General features: G+C 44.7%; 1 protein-coding gene across 2 annotated transcripts in view; it reads right to left on the minus strand.

The window, feature by feature from the left end:
• Positions 1-4,101, minus strand: part of PLD1 (phospholipase D1) — a 115,597-nt gene extending 111,496 nt beyond the window's left edge. For both annotated transcript variants that reach the window (XM_083739272.1, XM_083739271.1), the window contains exon 1: positions 3,815-4,101. The gene's annotated coding sequence lies outside the window, so the exon portion shown is untranslated. The remainder of the gene's footprint in view (positions 1-3,814) is intronic.
• Between the last annotated feature and the right edge of the window lie 17,138 nt (positions 4,102-21,239).

Consider the following 21,239-nt stretch of genomic DNA (forward strand, 5'->3'; position numbering starts at 1 on the left):
AAGACAGATGGGACAGAAAGAATGCAGATATTCTAAGCTTAAGATAAGCTTATTCTAAGCTTAAGTATAAGATAAGAAGTTATGTTAAATGATTGTTGGAATTGATATGTTATATATATATATATATATATATATTTGCTTTCGTAGATTTTCACGGGTACAGGAATGCAGGTTTTGGTGTCCTCGGGTGTCTTCCCGTGTAAAAGTTGGGGTGTCTAGGCGACGTTTCGACGAGGTCTCACTCGTCATCTTCAAAAAACCTGCATATATATATATATACCATATATATATACCTGCATATATATATATATACCATCTCCAAAACCTGCATATATATATATATATATATATATATATATATATATAGAAAGACCCATTAGAAATCTGTCTTTACAACTGCTCTCAGGTCTAGAGCTCCAGGGCTTTATGCAAAACCTGGGACTGGTGCTACCCTAGGCCCTAGTGAGCAGGAACACATAAAAAAACAACAAAAACAGACTGGAATCCATTAACAGCACAATTCCCACCTCGAAGAGCAAAAATTACATGTGTAGTAGGTAACAAGGCCATTTTGGCTTACTGACTGGGGATCTGGAACTCAGTGGTAGAACAGATAGATGGCTGGCAAACAGAAGGGTCCAAGTTCACACCTGGGAAGCTCCTCTTCAGAGATTTCCTGCCAAGCAAGCTTGAAGGAAGTCTTAGTGACCTAACCCCCCCCCCCCAGGTTACCTTGGCAGACTTGGGCTGTTCCCTGGTTATCTAGAGAAATTCCAGGTTCACTTCACTCCAGCAATAAACAAGAGATAAAAGTGAGGCTGACACTTAGACTCCCTTTTTTTCCTTCAAAAGTTCTATTAAAGGAATGGCATGCAAGTAATTTAATAACAGCATTGCTCCCTGTGCAACTTGGGAGGCACCAGAGGAGACAAAAATGCTTAAGGGATTATTTTCTGAGAATTTCTTTTTAAAAAATAAAAATAGATTCCCTGTTATCTTAGCTAACTCTCTGCAGAGTCAATTAACTCTGGCTCAATTCCCACATGTTTGATGCTCAGAGTGTGGAACTCCTGCAGGGATCCCATGAGAAAACAGTTTGCATCTATTTTTCCCCTGATGAAGAGCTGATAAAAGCTAAAAACACATTGGTTCCCCCCTGTTTTATTGATTCAAATGCCCATGTTTGTAATCACTAAAAGGTAAAGGTAAAGGGACCCCTGACCATTAGGTCCAGTTGTGGCTGACTCTGGGGTTGTGGCGCTCATCTTGATTTATTGGCCGAGGGAGCCAGCGTACAGCTTCCGGGTCATGTGGCCAGCATGACTAAGCTGCTTCTGGCAAACCATAACAGCGCACGGAAACGCCATTTACCTTCCCGCCGGAGTGGTACCTATTTGCACTGTGATGTGGTTTCGAACTGCTAGGTGGGCAGGAGCAGGAACCGAGCAACGGGAGCTCACCCCATCGCAGGGATTCGAACCGCTGACCTTCTGATTGGCAAGTCCTAGGCTCTGTGGTTTAACCCACAGCACCACCCGCGTCCCTTGTAATCACTACATCCTCACTAATAGGATGCTACCCTTTTGTACCAACTGCCCCTGATCACATGCACTTGAAGTGTTTATGCTAGAACTGGCCATTCATTTAACTCTTCCTGAGGTAAATGTGCTAGCTAGGAAGCTAGGACTCTGCTCACTTTCCAAATAATTACAAAACTAATCCCAATATTTTTTTTGTATAAGCATTTGTGTGTGCACATTCTCTCTCTCTCTCTCTCTCTCTCTCTCACACACACACACACACACACACCAGTTTTACACAGGAGTCAGTCCCAGGCCTTGCTCCCAAGAATTGCACTAATGAACCAGGTCTGCTGGCAAGTCAGATGCATGGACAGACAGCAACTTGCAGAAAAGAATCCTTAGGGTGTCCATAGCAGGTTTGAAAACACACCTACGCATCTCATAGTGTCAACACCGATGTGCTCACACCTGGGAGACTTTCAGGGAAGACACCATTTCATGACGCCTACATCTCTGTGGTGGAAGAAACCCGAGGCCGTTTAAGCCAGGTCACTAGCACCACAGACCTGAATCACCCAGGTAATCCTAGATGGCCAAACCCATGCCATTGCCTGTTTATATAGACCTAAGATCTAGAACCGTCTCTCAGCCTTGACAGTTTCATCTGCCTCAATAGCCAGTCTTTATACCAACAAGATGCAAGGGGTAGTTTCTATGGTCCTTCTCCATGTTCGCCTATTTTACCCTGTTATCAGCCATGAGGTAGGTGAGGCTGAAGTCTCCAAGGTGATTGAATGTGCTTCATGGCTGGGTGAGCATCTGAACCCAGGTCTCTAACTACTAGAGTGTCCTGCAGAGACCCCCCTATCAGGAGGTCCATTCTGCGCAGTGTCAGAATCATGCTTTCAGTCTGGCAGCACCTGTCCTGTGGAACTCCCTCTCAACGCACATCCCTATGGTCCTTTTGGCACCTGTTAAAGACGTTCCTGTCAAGAGCCCATCAATATCTTCTTCCCAGTTGGCATCAGTCTTTGAACTGATTTTATATATGCACTGCTGTCGTTTTGATATATTGTCTTTACACATGCAATTCTTTTAGATACACCTGTTTTGCATAAGTTGATATTGATCTCTTTGTACATACCTATTATTTTAAATTGCTTCAGGATGCCTCAAGGGAAGAGATTTGTAAACAACAACAACAACAACAACATTGGCTCTCACCAAGAAGGCCACTAGGCCCTCTCTCTATGATGCCAGATTGCCCCCCTTCCAGGCCTTTGGACCTTCTGCTCCATGCACTTAAGGACATAAGAAAAGCCCTGCAGGATCAGACCAAAGTCCCATCTAGTCCAGTATCCTGTTCTCAAAGTGGCCAACCAATTGCCTAAGAGGATCCTGCAAGGAGGACCAGGATTCCCAAGAGGTAGTACATAGCCATATAATTTCTCCATCCATTCTGGGCTTGAGCTTGCTATCACTTGGACCTGAGGAATCAACACAAGTTTGCACATTTTCTTCTTCACAGGAGCAAGTTGTGGTTACAACAAAATGACTGCTGGTTAAACCAATAAGAATGACCATCAGACATTGTACTGTGGCTGCCCACTCTAGTGACGAGAGGGAGAGAAAGCGAGAGGGAGAGAGGGAGAGAGGGAGAGAGGGAGAGAGGGAGAGAGAGAGAGAGAGAGAGAGAGAGAGAGAGAGAAGTACTGGCTCTCTTTGCCTGGCAAAGATCTTTGAGTCTTTATCAGAAAAAAATATTTCATTAAGAACTATCCATCTTTCCCATTTGCCATCTGAGATCTACAGAAGTTTCGGATCTATACGTTCGGGCACTTACATAGCTTCTAATAAGCCCATTACATAATCTTTTAAGAGGCCAGCCGCCTGCAATAGTGTTGATCATTCCCCCTTCCAAACTTCTAGGGTGCTCAGCACGTTGGGAGCGAAGCCAAATCAAAAGCAAAGTGAAACCCAGCAAAAAAAAGTCATTTTAAATTGTACATGCCAAAACTGAAGGCGACAGATAGCTTTCCAGAGGAAACTTCCATTTTTAATCTTTAACAGCCAGATCCCTGCCATCGTTTATATTGAAAGCAACCCCTCCTGTTCTGCAAAAATTAAAAAAATACCCTATATAAAGTCATCCTTCTCCCCTTGTTAGCAGGCAGGAAGCTGAAGCCTTGACTGCCTAGGGCTGTCACCAACTCCATGACAGCTTGGCAACAAGTTGAGAGAATCAACACGGACAGTTGACATATATGCGTAGAAGTTTGAAGTGTACTAACCTTGTGCCCCGAGGGAGGAAAGCGACCCATTATCCTTCTGGTGTTTTTTTTCTCCTTTTAAAAAAGAATAGCCAAGTACTCTCCTTCAGTGTTAAGTTAAATGACCATGCCGGTGTTCAGGAAAAGGCAATTGAACACCCAGGATCTCTTCAGAAACTGGGAAACAGCTTCTAGCTAAGTGCTTCTTTAGCTCAGAGATCTTGAGCTTGTTCCACAGAGGCAGTTTAAGGGAAAATCCAGCCCACGAGATCCTTCAGCCTATGAAGTCGAGCTGATCAAAGGGAAGCCACTCCCCTTGGAGCCAATTCGAATGGGAGGGAGGCAGAGAGGAAAAGCCACAGTCTGAATGAGCTTATTAAGCCTTCTGTGTTTTGCCACTAGACACTCTCTCTCAAAACCCAGGGGAGCATTATTTTTTTTAAAAAAACGGTGCAAGTAGTTGAACTTCATTGGAGATATATTCATCTGCAATTGTTACCCACATCTCTTCAAGGTATTTGTGACCCACAAAGCACAAGATTCTGCAGCTTGTTTACAATGCAAATGATTTGCATTGTGCATCCCTTTGAAGACAGCTGCAGCGTGATGGGGAATATGTTATTCATTCCACTGCATTTTAACCCTCTTTAAAGTCAAGCAGTTTGCAGTGAAAAAGCCTGCAATTTTCAATGCTTGTTCAGTGTCAGTTCCTACAGATCACATGCCGCTGTTGTAAAACCAGGTGTGTCTATCGTTGCCAATGTAAACAGTCGGTGTTTATTACCCCAATTGCAAATGCAAAGAGGAGGGAGAAAGCTAGAAAAGGGCTTGCTGCAATTTTTCATTACGGTGGCTGCTCAACTCTTCAGTTGACAAAGCAACAGTCTAGATACAGAATTCATAGCATTCTTAACACAACCATGTATATATAAGGGATCATTATTATTGTGCTAGGTGTTTTTATTTAGGCTGCAACCCTCAGCACGTGTATAGCAAATCCCATTCACTGCAAATTCACCCAAAACAACGTGTGCATAGGATTGGAGCCTTTCCAGAGATCTAGCAGACTTTGATAGCAATGCTTTCACTGAGATCTAGTAGACTTTGATAACAATGCTTGAGCCTCGCTCCGTCTCTCAACAGCTGCTTCCATGACAGGTACAAAACCCATGGTCCATGACACCCAGACCGCTACGAAAGTCTGAAATAAGATGTTTTAATTCTAATAGCTGAAATGTCTGCATTAACAGGTTGAAAGGCTTTTTACTGCTGTCCTTACTGTCCTATTATCTTTCTGGGTTTCCCTGTTCTTTTCCTTCTATTAAGCAAGAACACTTACAGTGTCTTAGGGAGCAATCTTAACACACAAGTAGGGGGACACGGGTGGTGCTGTGGGTTAAACCACAGAGCCTAGGACTTGCTGATCAGAAGGTCGGCAGTTTTATAGAAGTAATTTTATTTACTTCTATAAAATGCTGGCTGGGATCCAGACAGGCCTATAGATGCATGTGATGTCGTCAATGTTTGATTTAGGGGCCCAAATTCAGAGCTCCACTTGGCAGAGTGAGCTAGAGAGCCCCCTTTTCTGGGAAAAAGGACGTAGGTGGCGCTGTGGGTTAAACCACAGAGCCTAGGACTTGCTGATCAGAAGGTCGGCGGTTCAAATCCCCGCGACAGGGTGAGCTCCTGTTGCTCAGTCCCAGCTCCTGCCAACCTAGCAGTTCAAAAGCACGTCAAAGTGCAAGTAGATAAATACTTCCCACTGTGGCGGGAAGATAAACGGTGTTTCCGTGTGCTGCTCTGGTTTGCCAGAAGCGACTTAGTCATGCTGGCCACATGACCTGGAAGCAGTACGCCGGCTCCCTCAGCCAATAAAGCGAGATGAGCGCCGCAACCCCAGAATCGGTCACAACTGGACCTAATGGTCAGGGGTCCCTTTACCTTTAGCTAGTGTAGGAAAAGCCAGCGTAAGTTAAGACTGCATAATGTACACAAGATCCAAACTCTGTTCAGCAGTGGAGCTAATGCGGGCTAAGCTAGCCAAAGTCTGGCAGAGGGAAAACAAGCTGTTTAATAATAATAATAATAATAATAATAATAATAATAATGAATTTATTACTTATACCCCACCCACCTGGTTGGGCCTCCCCAGGGTGTCTTCTAACAAGTTGTTTTAAATATTAAATATTGCTTTAGAGTTGCAAACCACATGGAAGCCATTCTGGTATACAAGCAGTATGTAAAATTAATAAAGAACAACCACAATAAAGTTAGAAACTGTGGGGGGCATGACTTCTACTCCCTCCCCTCGTTTCAGACCACAAGTATGCCCTCTCAAAAAAAGATGCAGCCATATTTCTTGCCTACTCATTGTTACTGCAAAGGCTGGGGGACGGGAGAACCCACCCCCCTCCAGATGTCATTGGACTCCAACTTCTGTCAACCCCAGTCGTCATGATTGGCAGTCTGAGATAGAGATGGGGAAGAACTTTGGTTCGGCTTGCATTCAAAGGCAAACATGTATCATTCGGTTTTGAAACAGTACGAGTACTGAAACGCAGCCACCCTTTGAAATTCGCATTTCTCCTAATCTCACAACGCACTTCTGCAGCGAAGCAACGTATACAGAAATGTTGCAGTAAAGTGTGCATAGGAACAAAGAGGTTTGGTGAAAACAACATAGAGAAATACACTAAAGCAGGGCAAAAAAAATGTATTAGACAAAATTGCATGCAAAAATGTGTAATAATTCACACTTAAAGAGACTGATGAATTTTTTGTCGGTTTTTGTTGTAGGCAGGGATGAGCAAAACCGGTTTCTCTCAGTTTCTTTTTCCAACCTTTGGTGCAGTTTTACACATTTCCACATCAGTTTGTGAATTTATTCTTTTAAGTCCTTGTGAAAATTCACCAACATTTCATTGCAAATTTCTCCTAATGTAAACATTTTGTGTGCAGTATGCATATCTTTGCAAGGAATTTACCCTAATGTAATGCATTTTTGTACATTACCTTCACTAATTCCAGTATGTATCCATCTTGGATCTGAATTGGTTTTATGTAAGTTCTGTTGTTGTTTCAAACTGTTTTTGTATCTATAATTGCTTCTTAAAATTTGTTTTGTATATTCTTTAAACATGTTATCAAATTGCAAATCCCTTTGGGTTGCCTCATGGGAAGCTATTCATAAATGAAATCAATAATAATAACAGCTTTTAAGCATACTCTACCTAGTGCATGTGTTTTTGTACACAATACTTGGTTGGAGAATTGCAATGGAAAATTTGGGACTGTATTTTGACTCCATTGTTCCAGGAAGTGTTAATGAGATAGATTCACCTTTAAATGCTAACTGAATAGAAATTCTCCCCCCTACACGTCTAACTGTAGTCAGAAGCTCTTTGTGCATGAAAGACTTTTGGAGCAGTGGCATAACATCACTGGAATCAAAATACCTGTCTGTATCTCCACAACCCTGATTTAATTCAGATTTACCCTTTCCTGGGGGGAAAGCCAATATGCAAAAGAACCTGGTCGCCAAAGAACCATTTACATTATCTCAGAAGACTCATTTGCAAATAAAATACTGTTTAGATCCATCCTCAATCTCAGCTCTGCGTTCTTATATTTCCCCCACCATTGTTTGGTTTTTTGTTGTTTTTTTAGTTGTTTAGTCGTGTCCGTCTCTTTATGAACCCATGGGCCAGAGCACGCCAGGCACTCCTGTCTTCCACTGCCTCCCACAATTTGGTCAGACTCATGCTGGTAGCTTCAAGAACACTGTCCAACCATCTCGTCCTCTGTCGTCCCCTTCTCCTTGGGCCCTCAATCTTTTCCAGCATCAGGGTCTTTTCCAGGGAGTCTTCTCTTCTCATGTTACTGCCACGGTAGCAGACTGAGGTTGAATCCTGACAAGACAGAAGTACTCTTTTGGGGGGACAGGGGGCGGGAGGGTGTGGAGGACTCCCTGGTCTTGAATGGAGTAACTGTACCCCTGAATGAACAGGTGCGCAGCCTGGGAGTCATTTTGGATTCACAGCTGTCCATGGAGGCGCAGGTCAAATCTGTGTCCAGGGCAGCTGTTTATCAGCTCCATCTGGTATGCAGGCTGAGACTCTACCTGCCCGCAGACTGTCTCGCCAGAGTGGTGCATGCTCTAGTTATCTCCCGCTTGGACTACTGCAATGCACTCTATGTGGGGCTACCTTTGAAGGTGATCTGGAAACTACAACTAATCCAGAATGCGGCAGCTAGACTGGTGACTTGGAGAGGCCACCAAGACCATATAATACCGGTCCTGAAATACCTACATTGACTCCCAGTACATTTCCGAGCACAATTCAAAGTGTTGGTGCTGACCTTTAAAGCCCTAAACGGCCTCGGCCTAGTATACCTGAAGAAGCGTCTCCACCCCCATAGTTCTGCCCGGACACTGAGGTCCAGCTCCGAGGGCCTTCTGGTGGTTCCCTCACTGTGAGAAGTGAGGTTACAGGGAACCAGGCAGAGGGCCTTCTCGGTAGTAGCACCCGCCTTGTGGAACGCCCTTCCATCAGATGTCAAAGAAATAAACAACTATCTGACTTTTAGAAGACATCTGAAGGCAGCCCTGTTTAGGGAATGATTTACTCATTTTCTGCAGGAGGGACTTCCTCATTTCATTTTGAATTTATATTATTATATGTTGCCACAATATAATGGGACAGAATAGTGCCACTCTAAAGGCTAGAGACATTTTTAAAAAGAAAAAAAGAAATGAAAGGTGAGAACCTGGGGCAGCTAATGGTGAAAACTGGCACCGTTGGCATGGCTAGAAACTAGAAATACCCCACCTTTAAACACCTCATACTTGCCTAACAAGGCTAATAAGGAAGAGTCTAGAACTGAACCAGAATCAGAGGAATGTTCAGTTCATAAGGATAATAGACCTGAAGCTGCCATCTTTAAACACAATTAAATGGAACCACATCCTCTTGAACTCTGCAATCCCAAAACCATAAACCTAAGTACGCTTAATTAAACCAAATGCATATTTATTCTTTCCCCATTTACCACTTCCATCATTTCCACCTCCCTTCCTCCCTTGTCTCCTCTGTGCTTTAATTTTAGATTTCAAATTCCTCTTGCACTTTGCAAAGTAATCTGCCCATTGACCACACGGCAAATCAACGAACATCGAAGTGGAGCTTCCAAGCAAACAAATATTACATATTGCGTCAGACATGTCATTTCCTGGTTACTCCGGAAAACTCATCGCTTTGATTTGATGGAACAAGGCCCTTAACAAGGTGCCTTGAGGACTGCCTGATTCTTTATGATCCACCTCAATCGCTGAGGTCTTTTGATGGGGCACTTCTGGTAATCCCAAGCATGAATGGCCTTTCCCTGGGGCTGGCCTTGCCCTGTGGAACTCCTTGCCAATAGGGCTTCGGCAGGAGCCATCCCTGCTCATTTTTAAGGGGGCAATCCAATGCATAAGAAGCTGGATGTTAAGCCAGTGTAGAGCCTGAACCAGATTCAAAGCCCGTTCAGCAGCCGGACAGCTGGCAGAGGGAAAACAAGCCTTTAAAATGGTGCTCCATCCTGAATGGGCTTAGGATCCGGTCTAAGTCTCCCCACTCTGCTCCTGCCCCCACTAACAGCCCTTTCCCCAGTTTAGCAAATTGAGCCGTTATATAAAATAAAGAAAGGTAAAGGAACCCTGGATGGTTAAGTCCAGTCAAAGGTGACTATGGAGTTGCGGCGCTCATCTCGCTTTCAGGCCAAGGGAGCCGGCGTTTGTCCACAGCCAGCTTTCCGGGTCATGTGCCAGCATGACTAAACCGCTTCTGGTGCAACAGACACCGTGATGGAAGCCAGAGTGCACGGAAATGCCGTTTACCTTCCCGCCAAAGCGGTATCTATTTATCTACCTATTGTTACCTATTTATCTACTTGCACTGGTATTCTTTCAGCTGCTAGGTTGGAAGAAGTTGGGACAGAGCAATGGGAGCTCACCCCGTCATGCAGATCCAACACCTTTACCTTTGAGCCAGTGTATCTTTGGCTGAGCTAGGGCTGGAGCCTTAATGCCAGCTGAGCCAGACACTACATTCTAAGCTGCCCATCCCAGCAGATCTTGTCCCTAAATGTCTCCAGAAAACTGTATTATTACTCAGGCAGGACTTTCAAAACTGAGATTCTTGGCCAATCAGCTCTTACAGATATGGCTGGTGCGTTTATTGCGCTAGGTGTGCTTTTTAGCCTGTGTACCTCCTTATGCTATTCTATGTCGAAGTGCAGTTTGTTGGAATTTAAGTAAATAATAAATAAATAAAACTTCCAAATAGGTATGCTGGGGATCACAAGCAAAAAGTCACAGTGAGACAAAAAGTCACAGTGAGACATCCAAGAGCCATTCATAAAGCTTTGGAAATAGACAAAGGAAGGCTGCTGGGAGATTTATTAACGTTCCATTGAATATTTTGTTTCCTGACTCATGCAGTGCCTTTCGGTCACCTAGTGAAAAGTTTCCTTTTTAAATTTTTTCTCCTAGGCATTCTTCTAATGAAAGAAAGGGGACAGCGTGCACCAAAGCCACAAGCAAGACATTTGCACACAGGCCAAAATTCATTAGATAAATCTGTAGTTAGCAGTGCAGCCATTTGCACAACAAACGGATCCCTAGACCTTCATTAAGTAAAGGTAAAGGGACCCTGACTGTTAGGTCCAGTCGTGACCGACTCTGGGGTTGCGGCGCTCATCTCGCTTTATTGGCCGAGGGAGCCGGCATACAGCTTCCGGGTCATGTGGCCAGCATGACTAAGCTGCTTCTGGCAAACCAGAGGAGCGCACGGAAACGCCGTTTACCTTCCCGCCAGAGCGGTACCTATTTATCTACTTGCACTTTGACGTGCTTTCAAACTGCTAGGTTGGCAGGAGCAGGGACCGAGCAATGGGAGCTCACCCCATTGCGGGGATTCGAACTGCTGACCTTCTGATCGGCAAGTCCTAGGCTCTGTGGTTTAACCCACAGCGCCACCCGCGTCCCCACCGCGTCCCGCGACCTTCATTATTCATCCCCAAATGTCCATCTCTGAAATCCAGACTACGTAGGACACTCTTATGTTAAAAACAGCTGATTGGGAGGGAAGAAGTGTTAGAATTGGACAACAACACACAGGGACGGGTGGCAATATGTCACCATTTCCCTGGCTTAAATCAACCCTCTTCCACCCAAAGCTATAATAATTATTATTTATTAAATTTGTTAAGTCGTTTTAACTTGCCCAAGGCAACCCAAAGCAATGTGCAAACCAAAGCTATCAGAAACAGAAGAGAAAAAAGACAGAAGGTCATATACAACTGAATTTTACTCAGAGTGGACCGATTGAAACAAATAGGCCTAACTTGGCCATGTTTGTTAATTTCAATAGGTCTGCTCTGAGTAAATGTAGTTGAATAACACTCAGACACTCCTCCCCCTAGTGTTTTGGAGTTATGTATGCTTCTTGGGTTTCATAACCTGACTTTTACCTCCATCAGCCAGTTAGAAAGCTGCAAATATCAGCCACCACCATGCCTGCTGACACAGAGACGTTCTCTGCACCTGTCTTCCGCTCATGACAGAAGGAAGGGTGGGTGGGTATCCAACCTTGAGACTATTTAAGAGGTCAGGTTCAATGTATGAGAGGCTGGGCCAGTGCAAACAGGAAGAGGAAGTGGTCTCTCATGTATTGTGGATTTCTGAAGAGATATTTTCTGAGACCTTTCATGGGCACCGCAAGAGGTATTGGTGGGCACACTGGTGCCCGTGGATGCCACGTTGGAGACCCCTGCTCTATTCTGACCCCTCTCTTTGGAGCTGCAGGCAGAGATCTTCCATGCCACCTGCTACTTGATATTATTCTTAAAACTAGCTATGCCAGAAGTACATGTGAAAAGGATCTAGGGGTTTTAGTGGCCTTCAGCACTCAGGGAGGGATGGACCACAAGCTTAACATGAATCAACATGAGACAAAGCAGCAAAAAGGAAAAAAAGTGCTAATGCTATTCTCGGCTGCATCAACAGAAGTATACTATCCCAATCAAGGGAAGTCACTCTGTTCTGCCTTGGTTAGGTCCTGTGTCCTGTTCTGGGCACCACAGTTCAAGAAGGATATTTACAATCTGGAACGTGTGCAGATGAGGGCAACCAAGATGTTCAAGGGTCTGGAAACCAAGCCTTATGAGGAAGCTGGGTGTGTTAACCCTGAAGAAGAGGAGACTGAGAGTAGATATGATAGCCATCTTCAAATATCTCAAGGGCTGTCAAGCGGAGGTTGGAGCAAGTTTGTTTCCTCCTGGTCCAGAGGGTAGAACTCGAACCAATAGATTCAATATACATGGAGCAAGTTTGTTTCCTCCTGGTCCAGAGGGATAGATTCAATATACAAGAAAGGAAGAACTTTTTAATGGTAAGAGCTGTTCGAGCGTGGAATGGACTCCCTAGGGAAGTGGTGGTCTCTCCTCCCGTGGAGGTTTTTAAGCAGAGGTTGGGTGGCCACCTTTCATGGATGCTTCAGCTGAGATTCCTGCATTGCAGGGGGTGGGACTAGATGGCCCTTGGGTCCCTTCCAACTCTAAGAATCTACGATTCTATGATATGAGTGATTGAACCTGGAACCACCTGCTTTCAATACACAGATTCTGTCACTGACTTATGGCCTTGAGATAGAGTTTTTAAAACTAACTAAACAGGCATTGGGAGATTGAATATCTGGTTTGCCCCTAAAATTCTCCTGTTAAGAGTGAACTCAAACACTTCTACAGAACCCAAAGCAACATGTGCCTCAGGCTGTCCTCCTCTCCTCAGCCTCAAGCTTGATCCAGACAAGCTCTCCTTCTGCTAAAGGCCTAACATAAATGCATCACATAAACTTGAGAGGGAAACTGCCTCTGTAAACAAGGATGGCAGTCTTTTCTGCTTACACAAAATCACTAGGCTGCCACCTAGTGGCAGCATCCTTGTGCATAATTCACAGTAGAACAAAACATAAAACTCCAGCCAGCAATAACACATAGGAAAAAGAAGATCAGGGAGAACATTGCCATACTGAAAGGGAAGAGAAGATCAAGTTAAAGACCATCCTTTCTTTCTTTCTTTCTTTTTCTTGGCTGTAGTGACTAGCTTGTTGGACTAAAGAGATGGAATCCCAGGTCCAAATTTCTACGGAGTGATGAAACTCACTATCTGGTCTTGGGAAAGTCCTAAGCTCTCAGCGTAATCTTTTCACAGAGCTGTTGTGTGATTTACAATGCAGGCTTGATATCCTTGCTGGAATTTCAGGTGCAAATGGAATAATAAGTTTATGGCCCCATGGAAAAATATGGGGACAAGATGTATCGTGGCCAAATAATGGTTGTGGACTGATTCATCAGATAGACAGGACCTGATAAAGCACACGTTGATGTATTGACTTAACACAGGTTGAGACCTGCAGACTGCAGAAGCGTATCTTTAAAGATAAGGTGCTCGATGGGAATGCCATACGTAATCTAAATACCTGTTTGATAAGCAGAGCATGAATACTAAGTAAGGCCTGTTTCGCCACACATTGCACAGAAACAAGCGTGGGTTTGCCACTGTACATGCGACAAGGAGGTACAACCAATAGTGGGCACACAGATCAGTGTGGCCTGCGTGATGCGACTGTTTTCAAACGCCTATTTTGTCACATCCAAAGTGTTCGCTTTTAGGCTCATGCTGAAAGAAAAGATGTCTATCTGAAGAAGAACAGGCCCTGTTATTTGTCAGAGTGAGACCATCGCCACAGGAGGCAGATTCTGGGGGGCAGCAGCCCCTCAGACCCAGCCATTCCCCTTCGCCAGAGATTAGAGCTATGTGTGCCACTGGCCTGTAACGATGCGTTGAAGAATTTTTTGCGCTGCTTTCCTCCATTGCATTGCCAGGCTTTAGAGTACCTGTGGCAGAAGCTACCAGGACCTGGATTGTGGGTGTATAGGCCTCACAACAGTGTGACAGGGATGGAACAGTATCTAGGTCCCGCCCAGGATAAATGAAACCTGTGCTCTGGGTTGGCCTCTCACCTGGGCAGGGAGAAGAGGGAATTCCCTGGGATGGAATGCAGGTGTGGAGAGGAGACTGAAAGCTGTACCACTCTTGATGTATAGATGGTATATTACACCAGTAAAAATGGCAAAAATGTATAAAACCGGGTCAAATACATGTTGGAAATGTAAAGAAAAAGAAGGTACTTTTTATCATATGTGGTGGGAATGTAGAGAAGTTTTAAAAATTGGGAAATGAATTTAAAAAATGTTTAAAATGACATTTGTAAAAAAAAAAAACACCCATAAGCATTTCTGTTAGGGATTTTAGGACAAGACCTGCCAAGAAAAATAAAGAACTTATTTATGTATGCTACAACAGCGGCAAGAGTCTTGTTAGCACAAGGATGGAAGAATAAGGAAATCCCAACGAAAGAACAGTGGCAAGAAAAACCGATGAGCTAAGCAGAACTGGCTAAATTGACATACAGTGGTACCTCGCAAGACGAATGCCTCGCAAGACGGAAAACTTGCAAGAAGAAAGAGTTTTCCGTTTTTCGAGGTGCTTCGCCAGACGAATTTCCCTATGGGCTTGCTTCGCAAGAAGAAAGCCCATAGGGAAATCTCCGGGGACCTCTTTTAAAATGCTGGCGGTCGGGAGCAAAGACTTTCGCCCACCGCCGGCCTTCAGAAGAGGTCCTGGACCTCTTTTGAAGGCCGGCGGGGGGCAAAGGTCTTTGCTCCTGACCGCCTGCCTTCCCGGGATAGCGGAGAAGCGCAGCGCGTTTCTCCGCTATCCCGACGGCTTTTGAAGGCAGGCGGGGGGGGGGAGCAAAGACTGGACCTCTTCTGAAGGCCGGCGGGGGGCAAAAGTCTTTGCTCCCCCCCGCCTGCGTTCCCGGGACAGCGGAGACTTCTCCGCTGTCCCGGGCGATCTTAAAATGCTGGCGGGCGGCAGCGAAGCCTTCGCTGCCGCCCGCCAGCATTTTTAAATCGCCCCGGGACAGCGGAGGCTTCGCTGCTGCCCGCCAGCATTTTAAAATTGCCCCGGGACAGCGGAGAAGTCTCCACTGTCCCGGGGGCTTTTAAAATGCTGGCGGTCGGCAGCAAAGCCCTCCTGTCCCTGGAGCTTGCGGGGCGGGAGGTGGGGAGAAGGGCTTTTCTTCCCACCGCCAGCCTTCAGAACAGCCTTCTGAAGGCTGGCAGTGGGAAGAAAAGCCCTTGTCCCCCCCCCCCCAGCCTTCAGAAGAGGTCGGGGGACAGACTGTCCCTGGACCTGGTCTGAAGGCGGTTTCCATAGGAATGCATTGATTGATTTTCAATGCATTCCTATGGGAAACTGTGCTTCGCAAGACAAAAAACTCGCAAGAAGAAAAAACTCGCGGAACGAATTAATTTTGTCTTGCGAGGCACCACTGTATAAACTGCGTGACAAGGACAATCGTGACTTCAAGGAAGAATGGGAACTTTTTGCAAACTATCTAAAAAGACAGCAAAATGACTTGGACTCCTTGGCAGGTTTTGAATAAACATCCACAAATTTATTAGTTGAACACATGACAGATAAGGCAAGGATATGTACAATTTTATAATATGCAGAGAACAATATGTGCAAAGAAACCAGAGAGGGGAGCTGAGGGAAGTCCTTGGTGGGGGGAGGGGGGAAAGGGGGGGAAATAATGCAATTGATTATTTGGATTGATAATTTGGTATGTTGAAAGTGTTTAATAAAAATATTTTTTTTAAAAAAAAAAGCCGTACCAGAGACCTCGCAGCAGGCTATCCTTCCTCTGCATGCCCCATTTTGTATGCTGCGATTAATCCCAGGTATGTGTGAATGAAATAATAGCATAGATATCTGCCATTGGCCATCCCTCCATTTTCCTCCCCTTCTTCTATTGTCTCCTCTGTGTTGATTTATTGCAGAGCTACAAGCCAGGGTGGCTATGCCTTGCCTCCCAGGTTGGAGGTTTCTAGGACCCTCGTACCTACTGGACCGCCTCTCCCGGTATGCCCCACGGAGAGCCTCAAGGTCCATAAATAGCAACACCCTAGTGGTCCCAGGCCCTAAGGAAGTTAGATTGGCTTCAACCAGAGCCAGTGTCTTTTCAACTCTGGCTCCGGCCTGGTGGAACGCTCTGCCTCATGAGACCAGGGCCCTGCAGGATCTGATTTCTTTCCGCAGGGCCTGTAAGACAGAGTTGTTCCGCCTGGCCTTTGGCTTGGAGCCAATTTGATTCCCGCCCCCTCTTTCTTTTTTCTTTTTTCTTTTTCCTTTCTCCTCCTGTGATGAGGCTGTCTTTTAATATTTTAATGTTTTAATATTTTAATGTTGTATTTTAATCTTGTTTTTAAGTTGTATTCATTCAACTTGCTTTTATTATTGCTTGTCAGCCGCCCTGAGCCCGGCCTTGGCTGGGGAGGGTGGGGTATAAATTAAAATTATTATTATTATTATTATTATTACATGGGTTGCTGGGAATCTTGAGCAGAGGAAGTGCTGTTGTGCTCAGGCTCTGCTTTTGGGCTTCCCGTGGGCCCCTGGCTGGCCACTGTGGGAACACGATGCTGGACTAGATGGGACTTTGGCCTGATCCTGCATGGCTGTTCTTGGGGATGGGGAATCGGCGGCCCTCCAGATGTTACTGGGCTTCAACCAGATGTCTTAGGCAGCGGGGTCAAAATGGTCAGGGATGATGGGAGTTGTAATCCAACAACACACGACTCTCCACTTCTGTTTTATGGTAACCCAGAAGCATTTCTCTCTCTCTCTTTCCTTTTCTCCTTTTGCTTGTTAAAACCTAGGTTTGTAAACATTTGCATCACCTGCCCTAGAAACAGGACGCGATACAAACCTAAGTAAATAAACTTCCAAGAGTAGCTTGTCAGCTCCTGTGGTATATTTACTCCTACATCTTTCTCCCACTTCTTGCCCATGGCTTGCCATGTGAGTGGCATGCAAGCGATCGGCAGAGTACTAATTACTGTGAGCTGACTGTGAAATCATAAAAGAGGCAGGTGAAGCCTCTAAACATCAGGTGTCTAGATCCTTTTACCCATCAACAGTTTATAATTCATCTGTGTTTCATCTTGGACTGGAGAGGCCCAAGTTCAAAACTCTGTCCAGCCACGAAGATCACTTCCATGGACTGGATGCATAAAGTCCTAAATGTCATGGACATGCCATCCCACCTCAGTGAGGAAGGGCTGGAAGACGTGAGGCTCACACAGTAGAAGAACAGGTACCTTTCCCCTCCACATGAGATGTGCTGGATTGGGGAACAGGTATTTTCAAGGCAGTAAAAGGAAGTGTCACGTCCTCAAGGGCTGAACACAAACTATGATATATTTATGGCCCTCCAAATGTTGTTGGACTCCAACTCCCATCAGCCCCAACCAGCATGGCCAACACAGTCAGGACTTGTGGGAATTGTAGTCCAACAACATCTGGAAGACCACAGGTTCTCTATTCCCGGATTACTTAACAGATTTGGATGCAAAGTGAACTATTGTCTCAGGACAGGTCACTAGATCTATTGTGAAAGAGAAGAAATGCTTATTTTATAGTAAATATATATATATCATAGTACATAGTCCCAATGGTTAATATTTCAGTGCAGGAATACTCTGAGGTACTGTGCGTTCTGAATATTTCATGGAGATTAATGAACAGCCCATGAAGCACAGTGTAACAAAAGCCAAGTCAGTGAGGTCTCCAAGAGCTTACTTCATATTTTATACGCCTCTTAACGCTAGATAATGTTAGGCAGCCTCCAACACCTTACTCCACTGTGTTCATGTATTGCAAAAGTCAGTGGTTTTCCAGTCAGTGGCTGAACGATGAACAATGCTGTGAGCTATTTTGATCCGGAGGCTTGAATACATAACATGCAATGTTGCAAACAGTACAAAAGAACTTGTGCCGGAAGTTCTCTGTTGGCAATCAGAATTATTTCCACCAAAAAGACATAACAGGCCGTACTTTAGAGGAGATGATGCGGAGAATATATGACAGCTCTTCAGTAGGAAATTATGTTATTTGGATTGCTGTTTTTGATGTATTGCCTAGACACCATCTTCCGGGCTAGGTGGGATATTTTATTTGACGTGTGCATGGTGTTGTAATTTGGTGACAATTGCTAAAAGCAGGTGGAGCCTGTATCAGAAGTGGGTGTGCTAAGATAAAGGCCTACTTTGGACAGAAATTGTGCCCATGGTTTTGTCACATGGCACAGGACGGACACATCTACAGCAAGAGTCAGCTGTGCTGGGCATGGGGCCTAAAAGTGTCTTATCCCCCTTAACTGGTGAACTGGAGATGTTTCAAGCTGCAACAGGTGTCCAACTCAGCACCTAGGCCGCACACCAGACCTTGGCATTCACCTGGAATGGGAAGTCATAAAGCAGTTCATAATCGGGTGAAACATTCTCCAGTGTGGCTCTGAGGAAACAATAAAACTCCTCTTGCCTAAGTGTTTATCTAAGGCACAATCTATTTGCTTAAGTATGGGGAACACCTATTTACATGACTAAGCCACCCGGTACTCTTAGATAGTATGAGACTGGATCCTAGACCAATACAGAGCCTGCTGATTTACTTCTCCCTTCTACTGGGAACAGGGAAAAGAAACGCCATGGTGCATCTGCAGCAGCACAACCGGACGCCTCCATCTTCCCTGGCTGCAACAAAACATGTCTCTCCCACATTGGTCTCTACAGCCACAAGCAAGAGGCGCTGCTACCTTCCAAGAGCTTGACCTCACCCCCAAAGGCACACTCCGCCATTATCTCCGTGGACAGACAGACGCCAACAAAATAAAGAAGTAGAAAGAGATTGCAGATTTCATTTAAGAGGATCTGTGTGGTCCCCGGTTGCACCTTGGCCTGCTGGAACAACAAATCCAACATATATTTTCAAGAATGTGGGATCAGTCATTATTTGATTCTTCGTCCCAGCAGCCCGAGCGACAATATAAACTCTGCATAGCATCTACCAGAGAAGGCCTGGAAACCTGCATCCCTCCAGGTTAGAGATGTTAGAGAACTATGTCAGAAATGGGAGTACAAATTGCCACAATTTGCATGTTCCTTTGAGATCAGGAATGGGAATTACACAAGCTAATATGAGTGAGAATAGCTATTTCTGTTTCTTAAGACTGTGCACATTAAGTAAATAATTATGTTGTTTTCTGCATTGTTTTTGATGTTTCCTTTCCACTGAAATGCCCTGAAGTAAACTACATTGTTAGTTTGTTTCAGATATCAGAAACAGCGAGATGAAAGATGTATGTTTTAGTGGAAGCCGAACTGCAGTAGAACAGAAACAGTGCTGATTGCAACAAACACAGGAAAGGATGGGCATTGCTGCCGTCTTACATCCCTACTCCAGATGCTGCTGGAAAGTACAACTCCCATCATCCCTGACCATTGGTCATGCTGGCTGGTCACTGGTCATACAGTCCAACTTCATCTGGAGGGCAGCAGGTACCCTATCACTGTCCAACTAAGTGTGCAACTTCCTCCAACGCTCCACCAAACTGGAGGCAAAACATATCATTTGCAGTTGTGTGAGTTTTTATTTAAGCCCAGAAGAGCAATTTTCATCTGGATGGTCAATCCTTTTCTTCTCTGCCACGATCCTCATTTGATCCTGCCGCACCTACAACTAACCGGGTTTCTTAAACTAATGCAACTGAAAGAGGCATCTTTAGTTTGGCCTTGAGACTATGATTTAATGCAGAGGGCTGTGAGTTCAGTGTCAGCCCAACTTTTCCTCTCCTGCTCTATGTTCAACCTGACACAGAACTTGAAAACTCATTCGCAATTGTGTGGCATTTTGGCTGGTCTTAGCAAGATTATGGCCTGAATTTTTTATTTCAAAGAGCTTTTAGCGACTCAGATATGATGCAGACGAGGATTTGATAGATTTTAAAATAATAACTTAGGTGGTTTTACCTGCATTTATAAAAAAAACTGTCACTGGCTACATGGTTTTCTTATTCATTTTCTTCTTAGGTGTTGCTGTTGAGTAAAAGTATATATGCAAATCACCAGGAAAGACATAAATAGATAAACCAGATTGCTAGGTGTGGACTCCCATCCCTTGCTTTGCTATTAAAGCAGAGCCCTGGTACCTGACTTTTGCACACCCAATTATTACTGATCCTTGTGCAGAAAACTGTTTCCACACACAAAATACTCTGGCTCAGAGTATTGCTGTAAAACATACATGCAACTATTTTACTGATTGATTGATTGATTGATTGAAAAGGAAGCATATGACCTTCTTCTCAGCTTACAGCCCAGGAGGGAGAAGGTTGGATCCAGACCTGTTTAAATCAATGGGACTTGAATTACGATTAGCTTAAGTTCTGTTGATTCCAATGGGTCTACTCTAAGCAGAAGTGTGACTCCAAGATGCTGGACATTTCTGAGTAAACATGCATAGAATGGGGCAGTAAGTGCAGTAAGCATGCAAGTTAAGCACATTAAAATAAAAAGATGGAGGAAAGGGGGCAGGAGTCAGGAAAAGGGGGCTCTGGCAATCCCATTGAACACAATATGTTCTGACTATACACGGTTTTGGTTTTAGGCATGATCCTCAGAACATAACCTCCGCAAAAGTTGCAGGCTTACTGTACGTGCAACTGCATTTGCTTGCAATCCTGCAACTGTTTGCTCCCCCTGTTGTCTATCTCTCCTCCTTCCCCTATTCTAAATTTAGACTGAAAACATTTTGGGCCCAGAGCTCTGACTTCTGTTTATGGTACTCTGTAAAACACACCAAGTGCTCCCTAATGAGGTTTTATTAAGAAACAAATGAATGAAGCTAGATATGCAGGCCGCAATTCAGATTATTACAGTTTTGCAAGTTCTCAGGCACAAACACAGCTCCCAGTTTGCCTCCAGACTTGCAGAATTTCATGGGAGGCATTCAGGTGCCTACCATAAATTTGGGTTTGTGCAATTAATGCTGATGACATCGGCTTCCTATCTATAACCTCCCTGCACAGCAAATCGAGCATCTCTAAGAGTCAAATCCCAACACTTTTCAACTTGAACTAAGACCTAAATTCATTTTCTGCACCACAGGGGTTCAGTTGCTCAACAACTCTGTGCAATGCTCGCCCAAAAAAGGTCAACAAGTAGATCACTGCCAGTGTTTTTATACTGGGAGTGCATCACAGTCTCTTGGAAGTTGGACATGCCTGCATTAGATGATCTTTGGTGTCTCCTCCAACTTTACCATTCTTTGAAACTTGCAGCCATCCAGCTTTTTGGCTGCACCTCCTGCCATCCTTGACCATGCATGCAAGAGCTGATGGAAGTCCAACAACCTTTCATTTCAAGAAGAAGAAGAAAGCAGGTCTGGTAATGTCCCACTGAGAAGACAGCCCTTTCTGCAAGTGACACCAGGAAG

This window comes from Podarcis gaigeae (genome assembly GCF_964106915.1).
Source record: "Podarcis gaigeae genome assembly, chromosome: 5".
Classification (NCBI taxonomy): Eukaryota; Metazoa; Chordata; class Lepidosauria; order Squamata; family Lacertidae; genus Podarcis; species Podarcis gaigeae.